Source organism: Odocoileus virginianus, chromosome 17 (genome assembly GCF_023699985.2).
Source record: "Odocoileus virginianus isolate 20LAN1187 ecotype Illinois chromosome 17, Ovbor_1.2, whole genome shotgun sequence".
Taxonomy (NCBI): Eukaryota; Metazoa; Chordata; class Mammalia; order Artiodactyla; family Cervidae; genus Odocoileus; species Odocoileus virginianus.
Window position 1 is genome coordinate 21,092,955 of NC_069690.1, and position 18,812 is coordinate 21,111,766.

The 18,812-nt window shown below is 48.0% G+C and overlaps 1 protein-coding gene across 3 annotated transcripts in view; it reads left to right on the top strand.

The window, feature by feature from the left end:
• Window positions 1-871: 871 nt before the first annotated feature.
• RPH3AL (rabphilin 3A like (without C2 domains)) overlaps window positions 872-18,812 on the top strand; it is a 137,716-nt gene continuing 119,775 nt past the window's right edge. For 2 of the 3 annotated variants that reach the window (XM_070478822.1, XM_070478825.1), the window contains exon 1: window positions 872-950. The gene's annotated coding sequence lies outside the window, so the exon portion shown is untranslated. Of the gene's footprint in view, window positions 951-9,643; window positions 10,068-18,812 lie in introns of those variants that run through there. The other variant, XM_070478824.1, reaches the window with a different exon arrangement.

An 18,812-nucleotide genomic window follows, 5' to 3' on the forward strand; every position in this document is an offset into this window, starting at 1 on the left:
TTTAAATGAAGTAAAATGAAATTAAAAAGTCCATCCTCTGTGACTGGCGGCTAGGACACAGCATGGCCAGATGACAGTTCCATGGTGGCAGGAAGTTTACTGGACAGTGCTAGCTTAGAGAGATTTGCTCACTTACCAAAGATCACTTCTCCCATGGGCACGATCCAGACCCCAAACAGAGGTCTGACCCAGCTACTGGTGGGGGCTGCTGTGTGAGTCCAGAAACCAGGACTTCCAGATCTGGTCTTCACTCAGCTACCAGTTCTGCAGTTATCTCAGGAAATCAGTTCATAAACAGTTTTTCTGGTCGAACTGTATTCCTGGTAGAGAATGAACAGTAATAGGGCTTTTAACACTGTTCTGCACCGCTTCTCACTCCCACCCTACCTGCGTAGGAAGCCAGGCACCTGGGCTCCGAGGGGGTGGAAGTGGAGAAGGTGGCAGCTATGACACAAGACTGATGGGTTTGTGGCCGTTTCCTTTAATGACGGTGGCGGGTTGCCTCAGCCTGTCCTTTGTCCATCGGTGGAGCGTTCATTCATTCACCAAATACACGATGCCATCGGTGGAGCGTTCATTCATTCACCAAACACACGATGAGCCACAGCAGGTGTCGGAGCTGTTTCAGGCCCCAGAAGTCCTAGCTGCCCTCTTTTTGCTCCCTGGGGTGGTTAGAATGGATCTTTGCGGGGGTTTGGGGACTTAGAGCTGCTTAGGAAACAGACAATGATGTTTGTTACTCAGAAACAGCAAAGGGCGGTCGAGACGGGTTCCATGGCGAGGACAGCCACCCAGAGGGGCCCTGGCCTAAGGGGTGATCTCAGGCGGGTCCTCCCTCCTGCGGCCTCGGGTCCCGGGCCGGGGCGGGGCGGAATGGGACCGGGGCCGGGTTCCCGCGGCCGCCGCCAGAGGGCAGCCTGGGAGCGCGCCGGAGGCCGGCCGGACCCGGGGTAAGTCTGGCTCTCGGGGGGCCGCCCCTCTTTCGGGGCCCGGTTTGGGAGCGCCGGGGCGTGTGTGTGTCTAGGTGGCGGGGACCGCGGGGACGCGCGGGGCGGCCCCGGAGCGGCAGGCGGGCCCCGGGAGCTGTGGCGCGCGGGCCAGGGGCGCGCGCAGGGCCCGAGCCGCGCTCCTTCCCACCCTCCCTCCCGCCTGCCTGGCCCGGAGCCCAGGGCTGGTCTCGAGCGGCTCGGGTCACTGCCTGGGCCTGGGCCCGGCCCGGTCCCCGGAGCGCCTGGTGCTCGGCCACCTGCCCACAGCCTGCATGGGGCCCTCGAGGGTCCCGTAGCGCCCGCGCTCGAGGGTGGGTGGGGGCGCCGGACGGGGCGGGGCGGGGCGGCCGAGCTCCGGGGAGCGAGCAAGTGGGCGGTCGAGGGCGGCGGCGGACAGCAGGCGGCGCTGAGGCTAGCGCTCCGGGCGAGCGCGTCAACAAGTGCTGTGTTTACCGACCGCCTGCGGGGCGCGCACGTGGGCAGGAGGGGCCCCGGGGTCGCCGGCACCTCCCGACCTAGCGGGGACGACGCGCACCACCCCTTTGCGCTCTGCCTCGCCTCTGGTGAGGGTCCCACGCTCCCGATGATGGGCGTGGGCACCCGGGTGGGCCTGGGCCCTGGCCATTGGCGCCTTCACCCTCGGTTAGGTGGTCAGGAGTGGGGATCGGATGGCACTTGGTGCCCAGGAGCGTGGGGTGGAGGTAGCTTTCACTGGCCAGACAAGATTTCTCACCCTGCGCGCCTTTCAGCCTGAAAATTCTGTCCAGTGTTTTTTTCCGGTCTCCCCAAAATCCTGCTCCCAGCAGTCGGGCCCACCTCTGATTTTCTCAGGGTTAAGGTTTGGAGGAAGAGTAGAAATCCATCTGGGGGCCTCCCTGCCTTCAGGATGAAGGCTCTGGACTCACAGGGATGCCCTATGATACCTGCGCTGTGGGGGTAGAAGCCCCCTTTCGTGGGCTGCAGCCAGCACTCTTCTGGGAAGTCTGGAATTTTGTCCCCTGCCCGCTGCTCAGAAGGCTGAGAACCTGATTATCTGTGACACCCCCACCCCTGGAGGTGGCCATGCATCCTTTGCGAGTTCAGGGGCCCAGGGGGTGAAGGGGTTGGGGTACAATCAGGCTTCATCTGTGTAGCAGGAACCCTCGATCCCCCAGCATTTGGAGGTCTGGGACTGTCAGAGTGTCCCTGGACACCCTGGTAGGAGCATTGGAGGGGCCAGGGCTGCAGTCTATTCCCTGCCTCCCCACATGCCTGCTCCCCCCCCCCCCCAAAACACACCTGGAGAGACTGTGCCCGTCTGCACGTGCCCCTCCATCCTCCTACTTCTGACATCCACTTGGCCTCCCATCTCTTGTGCGGGGAGGGAGGGAACACATGCACCAGAGCCATAAGCTTGGTTTCTCGTTTCTCTCACTGTCACATTTTCCCAACAAGCACTCTGCACCTGCTGCCTGCCTCTTGGCGCTACGCCTCCCCTCTTAATCCTGCTGCCCGCTGCTGGCCCCACCACGTTGCTAAAGCTGCTTCCTTGGAAGCCAGCTTGTTTCCAAACACTGGTTTTTTTTTCCCCCCTCGGCCTCATCCCGCTGCCAGTCCTTCTGCCCGGGAGGGGGGTTGCTGTGTGCACACGCCCTGTTTGCAGTCTTCTCTGGTTTTGTTCTTCGTTCTCCATCGTTCCTTCTCTTCTGAGGCCCCTTCCCTCTTTGCTGGGATGTTTTGAGAGGCCCATGCTTATCTTCTCAGAGAACTCGGTTTGGAAGCTGTCCGGGAATTCCCTTCACCCCCAGATTCTAGTCCTTGGCCTGGCTCCTGGAATGCCCAGTGACTCCCGAAGATCACCATGTCCTCCTGACTCCCCAGCAGTGGGTTTCCTGCCCCTCTGTCGTGCTCTTTTTTCCCTCAAGTGTCTCGCCTCTCCTGCCCTTTTGTGACCAGGCTTCTGCTCCAGGCCTCGAAAGTCTCAGGCCAGAGTTCAGAGGCCCCTTTGGCTGATCTGATGCCAGAATCCTTTCCAGCCCCACTGTCCACCTGGCATGTCACCTGTAGTCTGATGGCTCCTGGGTGCCTGCTGCCTTACCCTGTCCTGCATTCCCCCTGGGAAGTCTTCGGAGGTTTCCGGCCTCCTCCGCACAGAGCTCAGCTCTTCACCCCCTGTGGTTCCCAGCCATGTGTCTTCACCCCCTCAAACCAATTTCCAGTCCCCAGACTGCTTCCCTCCCTACCATGGTCAGCCCTCTCGGCCTTAGTCTGGAGGAGGCAGCTCAGAAGCTATTTTCCTGGGAAAGTTTTGCCTCTCTCAACCCCGCCAGGGGCTTCTCTCCCGGCCTTCCCACTCCACCATGCCCATGGAGCCACATGTCTGTCTGCTGATCACAGGTCCCTTTGTGTCCCTGAAGCATGTTGCCTTCCTCCAGGATCCCCAGGACCGTGTATCCAGTTGACTCAATAAAGGAATTCCTCCCCTTAATCTCCAAGAACATCTCCAGCCATCCTTCAGTTGTTGTTTAGTCACTATATCATGTCCAACTTCTTTGCAACCCCATCGACTGTAGCCAGCCAGGCTCCTTTGTCCATGGGATTTTCCAGGCAAGAATACTGGAGTAGGTTGCCATTTCCTTCTCCAGGGATGGAACCTGAGTCTCCTGCATTGCACGTGGATTCTTTACCACTGAGCCACTGATTCAAATCCCACCTCTCTCCTGGACTGTTCGAGTCTTCTGGATTCCCACTGGCCTGCACTCCTGCTTGTCTTACATATGGATTCATGACCGTTTGTGCCACCCCATTGAACACTTTGTTCTCTGCTATTAGCCTGCAATTGTATCATGGGTGTGAGAGATGCTTTTCCAGCACTTATTCATAGCAGCTGTTTGTTGAGTGGTCAGTACATGCCAGATGTGTGCTGATCTTTCCAAGAGATTCCTCGAGTATGTTATCTGTGCAGCCCCCAGAGGGGTAAGCGCTAAGATTCTGGTTTTCATTCTGCCCATGAGGACACAAACCCAGTGAGGTCCAGGGACTGGCCCAAACCACACACTTGAAGGTGGGCAGAACAGAGGTTGGAACTCAAGTCTGACTTGCAAGACTGTTTGATACTGGGGTTTGCTGTTTGTCTAGGAAAGCATATGCTTCAGGCCAGGGAGCGTGTTACAGGTCCTCATGGCACCTGGCCCAGGACGTAATGATGGTGTGGTCTGCTGGTTGCTTGGGACTTTGCTGGATTCCAGGAAAGGACTTTGTAATAGAACAGATGCCTGATGGTGGGACCAGTGCTAAAGGAGGCTGTGACAACTGCCCCCAGCGGCCTTCGAAACAGACTGTGTGTATATTTGTGAAGGTATGTCTTGTCTGTGTGTCTTAAGTAAGAGTTGTGGAACCCAGAACCCCAAGGAGCCCTCAGGTCATTTCTGTTCCTTAGGACACCTTTAAGTGCTTTTTTAATTTGGTAAACAGAAATCAACCCCACCCCCAACAGAACCACCTTCAACTAAGTTTCCTTAGGAGCTGTCCTTCCCTTTCCTCCACAGGTCACTGTCATATGAAAATGAGTTCCTGATGTGAAATACAGTTGCCATGGCAACCAGTAATGGGAGGCCCCGAGTCTCTTGCTCCTAGGTCTCTGCACCGTATGCTTCTAGGGGCTTTTTCCATCTTTGTCATCTAAAATAATGAAATATTCCACTTGACTCTCCTTTTGCGTGGACATTTAGAACATTTTTTTTTTTTCAGACAGTGATTTCTGGGCACCTTTGATGCCCTAGCAGCTTGTCACCAGGCTGCTTGGCACACCATTAATAGTGACCCCGAGTGGTGCCTCTGCTTTAGGTCACATTTTGAATGAAATTCAGTGCCTTGTGGGTAAAAGGACAGTGACTGTGGCCTGCACACATCCTTGATGACTAGAGAGGCAGAGGAAAGGAGCATGGTCTGATGACGGGAGGGCTTTTTAGAGCAGTTTTTATTTTTATTTTTTGTGCCTCGCACGGCATGCAGCATCTTAGTTCCCTGACCAGGGATAGAACTTATGCCCCCTGCATGGGGAATTTAGTCCTAACCTCTCGACCGCCAGGGTATTAGTGAGGGCTTTTTGGTACAACTCCGTTCCAGTTGGAGGTGGTGAGGTTGTTTGTCTTTAGTTAGTGTCTCCTCTTATGTAAGAGCTGCTCAGCTATCCTGACAGGGGGCCACCCACATTAGGGTACCTTGGGGTGCCAAGAAAGACAGGGTGCCTTTGACTGTAATCATAGCTACTACCTTTGATGGGTGCTTATTTTGTGCAGACCTTGTCCCTTTATTTGATCTTCAACCAAATGAAGGTAGAAGTACTATCATTTTCCCCCATTGCACAGGTAAGAAGAATGCACAGAGAGGTTAAGTGCTTGCCCAAGGATGCACAGCAAGTAGGTGACAGAGCTGAGCTTTAGTGCTAGGAAGTCTGACGCCTGTGGCCAAACCCCTTCACTTGGTGCCATGCTGATGGTGGACAGATTGCATTTAAAGAATGAAAGGGTGAAATGGAGAGGCAGAGCACGTTGGCTTTCTCAAGCTTTGATTTAAAGCAGTCGTTTTCAACTTCTTACATCTTGTGAGAGGCAGAAGGCTGCAGTGAAAAAGGCATGTACTAGAATGTTCACCAGAGAAGGCAATGGCACCCCACTCCAGGACTCTTGCCTGGAAAATCCCATGGACGGAGGAGCCTGGTAGGCTGCAGTCCATGGAGTCGCTAAGAGTCAGACATGACTGAGCAACTTCACTTTCACTTTTCACTTTCATGCATTGGAGAAGGAAATGGCAGCCCACTCCAGTGTTCTTGCCTGGAGAATCCCAGGGACGAGGGAACCTGGTGGGCTGCCGTCTATGGGGTCACACAGAGTCGGACACGACTGAAGCGACTTAGCAGCAGAATGTTCACAGCAGCTCTATTTGTAATTGCCACAAAATTGGCAATCACCCAGTGTCCATTGGCTGTAGCATGGACAAATACAGTGGGTAAATACAGACAATAGAACACTGTACCACAAAACAGGCCACAGCCACACAAAACAGCATGGAAGAGTCACGCAGACATGTTGCGCAAAGGCACCAAACAGAAAAAGAACACAGCCCATAGGTAGGATCCCGTTTACACCATGGGCAGAGAAAGCAGGATGAGCATAAGGTTTGGTATAAGTCAAACCTTATATAAGTCAGGCTGGTAGTTCCCAGGGGCACAAGGAAGGCTTAGAGGCGGGTGATGTTCTGTTTCCGTGTCTGGGTGTTAGTCACATACCATGTTCATCTTTTCTTTTTTTTTTTTTTCCATTTATTTTTATTAGTTGGAGGCTAATTACTTTACAATATTGTAGTGGTTTTTGCCGTACATTGACATGAATCAGCCATGGATTTACATGTGTTCCCCATCCCGATCCCCCCCTCCACCTCCCTCTCCATCCCATCCCTCCATGTTCATCTTTTCAAGATTCACCAATTTGTTGTGTGTGTGTGTGTGTGTATCTATGATACTTCAATAAAATTTACCAAAACAGAGAAAGGCGGCTGTGACCCTCAACCCAAGACAGAAATACTGACCCTCCAGTCCCTCCTAGGGGCCACACCCTTGACACTGGGCCTAGAATCTTGGATTTCTAGTGAGAGGGTGGGAGGTGATGCAAGGATGAGCACCCAGGTTCTGGGGATGTGGGAGCAGGGCCAGGGCCTGCTCTGGCTTTCTCCTGTTCCCCTCTCTTTCACTGGGTTTGGGGAGGGCTTGCTAAGCCAGGAGGTGGCTCGTTCAGTTCTTGCCAAGTTCATGAAGTGGCCTGGTGGTAAGGGAGGTGAAGTGAATCCCCTGCTGGCTGGGGTCTGTCCGTTTGGCCTGGAGAAACAGCAGAATCTGACTGGTGCCGCAGCCCTCTGCATGACATCCTCACTGCTCTAACAGCCACGCACTGCTTGCAGAACATCAGCATTTCAAGGACTGCACCAGCCTGGAAAGTGAGCGGCATTCACTGGGCAATGAGCTCCTCCTTCCACATGGCAGTTATGTGCTGCTAAAAATACTGGAGCACCTTATGTAAGACCGCAGTCACGGAGTTAGCACCTTATGTAAAAGCACTTAGTCTGTCATGGACAATGAATCAGTCAGGTGTTGTGGTGACCATGGTGGGGGTCATCACGGAGTTGGTGGTTGGCTTGCCTGGTGGGGAGGGTGAACGATTGTCAATACCCAGGCCTGCCTGACTCACTCCTGCCTGACTCACTCAGCTGCACTCACACTTAATTTATATGTTGGTGCTTTTTTTTTTTTTAAACATCTTGATGCATTTTCATCCTTGGGCTTGGCCCATCCAAGAAGAAGTGGAACAGAGCAACAGAGGATGAGATGATTGGATAACATCACCGACTGAATGGACATGAGTTTGAACAAACTCTGGGGCAATAGTGGAGGACAAGGAAGCCTGGTGTACTGCAGTCCGTGGAGTCGCAAAAGAATCGGACATGACTTAGTGACTGAACAGCAACGTCCAAGCAGTTGGGTTGATACCAGGGTTTGTACAGTTTCTTCTTGCTTAGCCCTCATCCCCTTTCATTTACTGGTAGAGCACCCTTTGATTCGCAGAAGCTTGGAAGGGCCTCGTCCACATTTGAGAGTCCTCTCCTTGAGAAGCCAGGAAGGTGGCTATTGGCTTCAGCGTTGCCAATGACCATGGCAGCCCATCTCATGGTTGGATAGTGATTTGAATAGTTAAAGAGGATCAGTGGAGCAAAATCAAGTGCAGAATATGCCAGGTAGGTGGAAACGCTGAGCTGAAACTGACAAGACTTTTCACGGGGATCAGGTTTTTAAAACCTTGGGATCTAAGGCTTGGGCAGCAATTAGGCAGGACCTGTTAGCGTAAAACAGCATCTGCTCTACATCACTGGGATTTTCCTTCTCAGGATCTTCCCTAAAAGAAGCCTGGCATGTGTGCACAGGTGGAAAGTTCTGGGATGGCCTTTGTGGCGGTTTGCAGTCTGTGGTGAAAAACTGTACATGTTTGAATGTTTGCTGGTGGTGGAATAGCTTCAGCTACGTTGGCTCCCATTTTCATACCTGGGAGTCTTATGCAGCTTTGAGAAAGAATTAGTTGGGTCTTCCTATAACAATAATGATGACTCTCTAAAGATTATAAGGTGAAGAAAGCAAATTTCAAAGTGATAAGTACATTATGATGCCTCTTATAGAAATGTTTTCACATAGTCCGCCGTACTTTATATGAATACAAATCCTGATGGCACAGCAGGTAAAGAATCTGCCTGTAATGCAGGAGACACAGGAGATAAGAGTTCCATTCTTGGGTGGGGAAGATTGCCTGGAGGAGGAAATGGCAACCTACTCCAGTATTCTTGCCTAGAAGATTCCATGGACAGAGGAGCCTGGTGGGCTCTATAGTCCATGGGGTTGCAGAGTCAGACTGGACTGAGTACACACGAGTATCACAAGCAAATATATGTAACATATACCTACATGTAAAAGCATATTAAAAGGTCTAGAAAAAGGCATTCCAAACTTACAGTAGCTATTTTCCACAGGGAAGGGCACCAGCATTGTGTGTGTGTGTGTGTGTTGGGGGGATGATCAAAGAGAAACTTCACCTTCTCTGTGATATTTAAACTTTTAAAAATAATTTCATTGATGTATAATTTATATACCTGATGTCATTCATTTTAAGTATACAATCTGTTTTAGATTTTTTAAAGGAAAAGTAATTATATGATTAAAAATTAATGTCTAATTTACCCCCTCTTCCTGATCTAAGAAGTCTTCCTCCATTCATCTCTGAGTCCTGGGTGGACCATGACACAAAGTTCACTGTTTGGTGTTTTGCATTTTGGGGCAGCTCATAGAGATAGAAATTCTTCCCTCTTTTGAACTGAGATCTGCCTGTTTGTCATTCTGGTTCTGGGTCTGTCTCTTTGGAGCCATCTCCAATAAATCTTCCCTCTTCCATTGTTGTTCAGTTGCTAAGTTGTGTCTGACTCTTTGTGACCCTGTGGACTGCAGCGCATGAGGCTTCCCTGTCCTTCACCATCTCCCAGAGCTTGGTCAAACTCATGTCCATTGAGTCGGTGATGCCATCCAACCATCTCATCCTCTGTCGCCCCCTTCTCCTTTTGCCCTCAATCTTTCCCTGCATCAGGGTCTTTTCCAATGAGTCAGCTCTTCGCATCAGATAACAAAAGTATAGGAGCTTCAACCCTTTTCCATGGGGCAGAATTTTCACTGGTGCAAGATTCCCATCATGCCTGCCTCCTCTGGGGAGAAGGACTTGCCTCTGTCTGGGGTTCCTGGTGATACGCATCACACTCTAGGCTGTGCAGGACACCTGCTCACCAGCCATCCTCCTAACATTTTGCAGAACTGGATTCTCTGTCTCAGATACTGCTTGACCATGATGTGACACTTTTTAAAAACAACAGTTATTTTGTTGAATCTTAGAAGTAATTCATATTCCTTATAGAAAATTTAGAAAGCATACAAAAGCACAAAGAAAAATATAAAACATCTGTGATTCTCAGCCTCCAGACATAAACACATTTAATGTTTAAAAATTGAGATCATTCTGTATCAATGATTTTCTAACCTATTTTATTTACTTACCCATATGAATAGTGACTGTCATATATGTAACACATTTTCTTCTCAATCCAGTGTTTGTTTTTCTATTATTACTATTAAACATAGAGAGTTTCTGACGTTTATGTGGTATTGTGGACTGAATGTTTGTGTTCTCCTGAAATGCATATGCTGAGGCCCTAATTCCAATGTGATAGTATTGGGGATGGGGTGTTTGGGAGATATTTAGGGTTAGATAAGGCCATGAGGGTGGGCCCCTCATGATGGAATTAGTGCCCTTATAAGAAGAGATGGCCGAGGGCTTGCTCTCTCTTTCTGTCTCTGTCTTCACACATGTACTGAGGAAAGACCATGTGGACATACAGTGGACATACAGCAGGAAGGCAGCTGTCTCCAGGCCAGGAAGAGAACCCTCACCAGGAACTGAATTGCCTGGCACCTTGACCTTGAACTTCCAGCCCCCAGAACTGTGAGGAAAAAAGGTCTGTTCTGTAAGCTGCTCAGTTTATGACATTTTGTTTTTGCAGCCCCAGCAGATTGATCCATATGGTTAGTCCTTTTGTTTTATGATTTCTTCCCTTGCTTTTGGATTTGAAATGACTGCCCGACCCCAAGCTCAGATAAATATTAACCTATATTTTCTTCTAGTTCTTTATATGATGTCAGCTTTTCCATTTAGCTCTCTCTTTTACATTCAACTCTAATTCTACCAAACTTTATTTTGGTTTAGGTATAAAAGCCTGATTTTATTTCTTCCCAAATTGTGCACCAGTTCTTTTGGTTCAATTGCTTTTCCTACCACTTGCATTTGAAATTTAAACTTAAGGGACTTCCCTGATGGTCCAGTGGTTAAGACTCCATGCTTTCAATGCAGAGGGCATGGGTTCAATCCCTAGTCAGGGAACTAAGATCCCACATGCTGTGTGGCACTGCTAAAAAAAAATTTTTTTAATTTCTTTGGACTATTCAGTTGACCCCTGAACATGTGTTTGAACTCTGTGGGTCTACTTATGCATGGATTTTTTTTTTCCACTAAAGAAGTACTGTCATACTACATAACCCATGGTTGGTTCAATCTGTGGATGCAGAACTGTGGATATCAAGGGCTGACTGTAAAGTTATATGGGAATTTTCAAGAGCATGGGGGTTGATGCCCCTGATACCACCCTCCGCTATATTCAAGGTCAACTGTACATTATAACCATGGTATTCAAAATTCAAAAAGGCAAAACATGAGCGTCTCCCTCCCCTCTTTTCCCTTAGCCTCCCAGGTCCAAGAACCTGTGTTACTAGGTTAGTAGATTTTGGTCTTGGATGCTAGATTTCCTCCCTCCTTCCCCCAACTGACTCTAAATGTTAGCTTTATTATCATGCACAAAATATGGACTCTTCTAGGTTTTCTCCTTTTTCATTAACTGACCTCTTTTTCTTCCACTATCGTAGTTTGTTTTTTTGGGGGGATGTGCCTCATGGCATGTAGGATCTTAGATCCCTGACCTCTTTTTCTTCCACTATCGTAGTTTGTTTTTTTTGGGGGGATGTGCCTCATGGCATGTAGGATCTTAGTTCCCTGACCAAGAATTGACCTTGCACCCCTTGCATTTGAAACTCAGAGTGTTAACCACTGCACCACCAGGGAAGTCACATTTTTAAAATTATGACTTTACATAGTTAGCCCCTGGTAGTACAGGTTCTTTTTCAACATTTTCTTGGTTATATTTGCCCATTTATTCATTCTTTTCTATGAAATTTATAATCATTTTATTGCTCTTCTGCACATACCATTAGAATCTAATTTAGAATGATATTAAATTTATAAAATAATAATGATAGTGAGTTTTCCTCTCTAGAAATATAGTCTGTCCCATATTGATTGATGTCTTCCTGTCATTCTCTCTTTTATTGTAGCACTCACTAAAGTTTCATAGATTTTTTATGAGGGTTGTGAACATTTCTTGTTAAGTTTGTTCCTAGGAGTTTTATGTTTCTTGTTGCTAGGGAATAGGATCATTTCCCCCTCAGTCTTATCTTTAACTGGAAATTGTTGGACTATAAGAAAGTATTTGATTGAAAAATCATTGTGAAATAGATCTATTTGCATATAGAACATACATATGCAGTTTAAAGAAGAATAATAAAGCAGGCAGCTTCCCAGTTGGCTCAGTGGTAAAGAATTCATGAGCCGTGGGTTTGATCCCTGGGTCAGGAAGATCTCCTGGAGAAGGAAATGTCAACTCACTCCAGTATTCTAGCCTGGGAAATCCCATAGACAAAGGAGCCTGGTGGACTGCAGTCCATGGGGTCACAAGGAGTCAACAACAACAGTAAAGTAGCATGTGCCCAGCTAATGGAAGAAACAGTATCAACAGCCCTTTAGAAATTCCTTTCTTTACATGTGACCTCCGCTCTCCTCATCCTCAGGGGACACACTAACCTAAATTCTCTTTTATCATTATTAGCTTGCTATTCTCTACTGCTTTAGCATGTAGGTTTATGTCTTTAAACAGAATGTTTTTAAAGTTTGTATGCTTTTCACCTTTTATAAATGGAATCACGCTGTACTCTGTTTTTTAATTGATCCGTGCGTGTGTTCTTGAGATTCATGCTGTTGTATGCAGTTACGGTTCATTCCTTTTTCTTTTTTTAACTGCTATTGTAAAGTGATCCAGTTTTTATCCCCCTCCACTTATTGATGGAAATTTGGGTTGCTTGCACTTTTCCATGCTGTTACCACGATCTTTTTCAGTGTGTTTCTCTAGGATGTATAGAGCAGAATCATCAGGTCGTAGGCTGTATGTTATCTTCTCCTTTCTTGGTTCTCTCTCCAGCCCTGGACCAGAGGGCTTGTTGCTCTACATCCTCATCATATTTAGTATCATCCACACTTTTAGCTCTTGCCACTCTGTTAAGAGTGAGCCAGTCACTGTGGTTTAAATTGTTATTTTGATGATTACTGCTCAGATGGAATGTGTTTACAGGCTATGTGTTGACTCATTTACACACCCATACTTTTCTTCACCCATTTTTTTCCTATTAGGTTATTGCCAATTCTGATACTAATCCTTTGTTTATTATGTGGTGCAAATACTTGTCTTGGTGTGTGGCTGGCTTATTCACCATCTTAATAGCATCTTTTGATGGATAAAACTGTCAGATACTTCAGCAAGCTTATCATTAACTGGATTTCAGTATTTGTTTATGTGTCTTTTCTTTTGTGGTAAAGTGTGCGTAACAATGAAATACACGAATCTCATGTGTTTCATCAGAAGAGCTCAGATAAAAGCATACCTGTGCAACCCAGACCCCTTTCAAGACAGAACATGACCATCACCCTAGAAAGTCCCCTCATGCCTCTTCCCAGGCAATCCTTTCCCGGCTTCCCTAGAATCAACCATTCTGACTTTTTTTCCAGATCAGTTTTGCCCATGTTAGAACTTCGTATAAATGGAATCACATGTATGTACTCTTTTGTCAAAGGCTTCTTTCTCTCTGACTTGACATAATGTTTTAGAATTCTTCCCTGTTGTTATGTGTATCAATTGTTGTTCACTTGCTAAGTCATGTCTGACTCTGATCGCATGGACCGCAGCCTTCCAGGCTCCTCGACCCTCCACTATCTCCCAGATTTTGCTCATACTCATGTTCATTGAGTCAGTGATGCTATATAACCATCTCATCCTCCGCTGCCCCCTTCTCTTTTTGCCTTCAGTCTTTCCCAGCATCAAGGTCTTTTCCAATGAGTTGGCCCTTGTGTGTATCAGTAGTTGCTTCCTTTTTTTTTTTTTTTTTTTAATTTTAGTTGCTTCCTTTTTCTTGCTGAGCAGTATTCCACTGTCTGAATATGTACTATTTGCTTCTCCATTTACCTGTTCATAGAGCCTTGGACTGTTTTTAGTTTTAGGCTATTATAAATGGAGTGGCCATAAGTATTCTTGTTGATTTATGTTTTCAATTTTATGTATTGTTTCTCTTCCATGTTTTACTTGTATTAAGGGTGGAATTGCTGGTTAGGTGTAACTCTGTGCTTTATTGATGTGTAAGATCCATACAGGGGACTTCCCTGGTGGTCCAGTAGTTAAGACTTTGCCTTCCAATGCAGAGGATGCGAGTTCGATCCCTGGTTGGGGAGCTGAAATCCAACATGCCTCTGGGACAAAAAAACCAAAACATGAAACAGAGACAGTATTGTAACAAGTTCACTAAAGACTTTAAAAATGGTCCACATTAAAAAAAAAAATCTTAAGATCCATTCAGAAAACAGCATAAACTCTAAATATTTTGCTTGCCTAATTTTTTACAAAGCAAACACAGCTAGGTAGCCATCACCCAGGTCAAGAGGTGGGATGCTGACCCAAGTTAGGCTACTCTGCTGGATCATTTTTTCTGGGATCTGAAATCTAAGCAGAGTGAAGCAGGAAGTGAAAAGATATTGGAGCCTCTTATTCTCACGGTAGCAGCTGATTAGAACATGAGGCTCAGACCCTGTAGCTGCCAGGGTTCTTGTCTTCTTCCGTGTCAGGATCTTTAGCCTTCCCATTATTTCCCAGCTATGAGGTGTTGTCAGTAAATCCCTTTCTCCTTAAGTCAGCCACAGCTGGTTTCTGGTGCTTGCAATCCAAGAATCCCGCTTCATGCCTCGTGCCCCATGGATAGCACCAAAAATTTGGTGGAACGTGTCTGTCCTATTGCTAAAACTCAGAGTAGAAGCTGTCTTTAACCAATCCTTAGATTTTAAAAAGAATGCATTTATTTATTTATTGTGGGCTGGGTCTTCGTAGCTGTGAGGGCTTTTGTCTAGGCGCGGAGAGCGAGGGCTGCGCTAGCTTCAGCGCGCGGACTGCTCCTTGTGGTGGCTTCCCTTGTTGCAGAGCTCAGGCTGTACGATGCGTGGACTTCAGCATTTGCTACACGTGGACTCAGTAGTTACGGCTCCCGGACTCTGTGGTGCACGGGCTTAGTTGCTCCAAGGCACGTGGAATCTTCCCAGGCCAGGGATCAAGCCTGTGTCTCTTGCAGTGGCAGGGGGATTCTTTATACTGAGCCACGTGGGAAGCCCGATCCTTGAATTTTTCCATGACCCCATTTGAACCCATAATTCCTGGGCTGACATGACAAGGTGACCTCTCAAACAAGTAGTCACTTTACGTCTAACTTTTAAAAGTGTGAGGCAAATCTACTTCAAACCTTTGGGCTTGGCGAAGGTTGTTTTTTTTTTTTACCCCCATAACCTTAAATTTAGTTCCCAGTTTTGAAACAATTTTCTCTGGGTTCCCAGTGGAAAGTTAATAGAGAATGCTGGCTTAATTTAGGTGAAATGTAGGAGTGTCTATTATTTTCCGAACTTCATTTTTGGAAACCAGTTTATTTCTCTTCAATGTAGAGGGCAGGTTGAGGGGGGTTAGATGAGGGAGTGTTCAGTACTGTAATCAGACAACAAGGGCTAGACTCCGAGTTCTTTTGCCCCATTCCTCAGGGACCCTTCGCCTAAGAAAGCTCAACTTTGAAATTGTTCTGCTTTAAGTGGAGCCTCATTTACAAGTAGAAAAGAAATGAATTCTCTTCTGGTTTCTTTTTTTTAATGTCATCAAATCACATGGATTAGTGATAGGAAACGACCCAATTTCAACTGGTCTAAGCATTGTCGGCGCTTGTCCTTGTTAATGTCAGGGTTTGGGCAGGTGTTTGATCAGGGGACGGTGCCATGAGTTAGATTTGCCAAGAAAAGGTCAGAGATGAATGCGAAATTCTAACTCCAAATGGTGGAGATCAGCCCAGGCCACGTCTTAGAGCAGCCACTGAGCTGCTGTCCGTGTTTCTCAGGTTTCATTCCTTTGCTTCTCTTGAGAGTCTGTTCCTGTGGTGACCTCTGCCTGCCATCCTAATCCTGCTGGTGGTTTCCCTCGTTTGCAGAAGTCACTGCTTAGGGGCTGATGACCCCAACCTGGACTCGAAGACCTTCCTCCTACTTCCTGGGCTTGTTAGGACCTTCCACCTTCGACTTGAACACGGCAGAAAGTGGACACAGTTCTTGACCACGTGATCTCCGCATTGGCAGAGTTCTGCGGAGCAGGTTACTAGCTGCTTTGAGCATCTTGCTTGGCCAGAGCTGCAGGTGACTGTGGACATCATGGTGGCTCTGCCAAAGTCATTTTTGTGGGTTGAGAGCCTTATGAGGGCACCGCACGGAATAGGGTTTCCGTTTGTGGTTTTATGATGGCGACTTTCTCACACATGGCCGGCCGTGTAGTGTCTTGTTTTAGGGTTATCAGTTCATGATAGCCATTTTCCATCAGGTGGAAGAGATGCTCCTCCACCACAGGGAACCTCTTCTTCCTTCCCGTAAAAGGACCTTGTGGACTGGGATGCAGGTTTGGGTGTCATGTGGTAAACTGGGTCACCCCTGAAAGGGTGATGAGGGGTAACTTAGCGAAGGGGGAAACTCGAAAGTGAGAGGTCCCTGTATGGAATCTAAAATGCCTAGACAGGGTCTTCCCTGGTGGTCCAGTGGCTAAGGCTCTGCACTCCCAAAGCAGGGGGCCTGGGTCCCATCCCTGGTCAGGGACCTAGATCCCACATGCTGCAACCAAGACCCAGCACAACCAAATATATATATATATATATATATATTAAGATGAAGACTTAAAACCAATAGCCTTCTTCCACTGTAAGAAACTAGGGGAAAAAAAGAGCAAACCAAATCTAAAGCAAGCAGAAGGAAAGAAGTAATAAAGATTAGAGCACAAAATAAGGAAATAGAGAAAAGACCACATATTGTGTGATTGCATTTATATGAAATGTCCAGAATATGCAGACCTATAGAGACAGAAAGTAGATTCGTGGTTTCCCGGGGCTGAGGAGAGGGAAGGATGGGGAATGACTGCTAATGGGTACAGGGTTTCTTTTGGGGGTGATGAAAATGTTCTAGAATGAGATGGTGGTAATGGTTGTAAAACTGTGAATATACTAAAACCGCTGAATTGTACATTTTAATAGGGTGAATTTTATAGTACATAAGTTAAATTTCGATAATGATGTTAATAAAAAAATCAAAACAGGTAATTGGGTAAAAGGGGGTTGGGGAGAGGCAGAATTGGGGGAAGCATTCTCCAGGGAGGAGTATCAGGGTGTCCGCAACCCCAAGGGGAAAGAGTGTAGTGTGTTACGGAGGCCCTGGGTGGGGTGGGCTGGGCTGGCGTGGGCAGTCTTCAGTTTTATTATTAGTAGAGAGTCGCTGGGGGGTTTCGGTGGATGGTTTCATAGGTGCTTTCTCTTCCTTGGGCATTTCCACCTGGGGAAAATGGCCCCTCCGTGAACTCCTAAATTTGCATCTTATTATTCCAGAGAGGAGTTGAGTTGAGACTTCACTCTCTTAGCCAATTTCCTAGCTTCTCAAAGGAGGGACCTCAATATGCCAGTTTGGGCTGAGGGCATCTCTAGAAGACTCAGCTGGTGGTTTCCCTAATGGTTCCAAGTGGCTGGCATTTCGAAGAGCTCTTTGTGACTGTGTGATGCAGACAGATTGGAGAGGGCCAGGAGTGGATTTAAGAGGCACCTGGGGCAGCCCAGGTGAGAAGAACCTGCCCGTCAGGGAGGTTATAGTTCAAGGTCACCCCACTAGATGGAGCCAGACCTGAGTCCCTCTGGCACGGTAACCTCTTCTCTCCACCGGCCACTGATTTGCATCCCCCCCAGGTAGTCTAGGCTTTCCCTGGTGGCTCAGACAGTAAAGAATCTGCCTGCAGTGCAGGAGACCCGGGTTCAATTCCTGGGTCTGGAAGATTCCCTGGAGGAGGGCATGGCAACCTATTCCCATATCCTTGCCTAGAGAATTTCATGGACAGAAGAGCCTGGCATGCAACAGCCCATGGGGTGGCAAAGAGTTGGACACAACTAAACTACCACAGTTTCACTTTCATATATTCTTAAACAGCCCAGAGAGTGGCTGAGATGTCCATGCTTAACGAGCTGGGGGAAGGGAAATGGACATCGTATTAATCAGGCTAAATAGAACTTGTGGCTCACTAGGGCTGGCCTCGCTGCAAACAGTGGAAATGGGCATTTGTTGCCAGGACACTGGAGTAACTCACAGAAGCTCAGGCCCCAGGAAGGGCTGGATCAAGCACACGGATCAGAGGAAGGCCCAGGAGCCCTCTCTCTGCCTTGCGTTTGCTCAGCGCTATTTCGGCTCTCCTCTCCTGGCTCTCAACTGCAGACCACCTTTCTCTTTCCCGGGCATTTCCACCTGGGGAGCATGACCCCTCCATTAGCCCCATTCATTTGCATCTTATTGTCCCAGAGAGCAGTTGAGTTGAGACTTTAGTCTCTCAGCCACTGTCCTTGATTCTCAAGGAAGGGACCTCTAATATGCCAGCTTGGACTGAGTGCACCCCTGGAAGAGTCACTAGTCCTTGTGTAAACTCAGGGATTCTGGAGTCCACAATGCAGCCTGGCACAATGAAGGAAGAAGGGGCATCTGATGGAATGCAAGTGGCCTATGGCAAGGGTCCCTGCACCCCCACCTTGGAGAATGCTCTGCCGAGGATGGATCTGCTTCTAAACTGCACGAGACCTTATTTTGTCACTTGAATTTATTTGGAAACAGCCCTCTGACTGTCCACCTCCCCCACCCCCGGGCCTTCGCTTTCAACTCTTCGCCAGGCAGGGAACATTCCAGAATTTAGAATTAATCTTCCTACTTTTGTGAATTCTGTCCACTTCTCCTGAAAAGCAAGGTCTAGCTCACGCCCTGCTGAAAAGCTCATTGAAAAGGACCCCAGTTATTATCATTGTCTCATTTTCACCTGCTGTTTGAAACTCATAGGTGCTGATTCAGGTGCCTGGAAACCCTGGTGATTGTGGAATAAATGGGCCTCTGATTGGGGACAAGAGGGGACAGGAAATGGTGAGGTCTGGCAGGAGGCAGGTGTGAGGGTCACCTGCCAATCACGTCCCCAACCCCACGGCTACCAGCCTCAGCTCACTGCTCTCAGCAGGCCTGCAGGTAATGTATGCTGTGCCATCTGCCCTTTGTGCCAGGGATGCTGTGGTCGGGAGAGGGAGGGGGCACTGGGAGCCCCAGGCCCTTCATGCCTGGGGCCATTTCCAGGGCTAAGAAGGGGGTTGAACCTGGATGGGGCTTTTTCTCTTGCTGTGAGGAGCAGGGAATTGAAGTCCTTTACTCGGGAGCTCTCTCAGACATCAGAGTGGGAGGCAGGGAAGGATCCTGT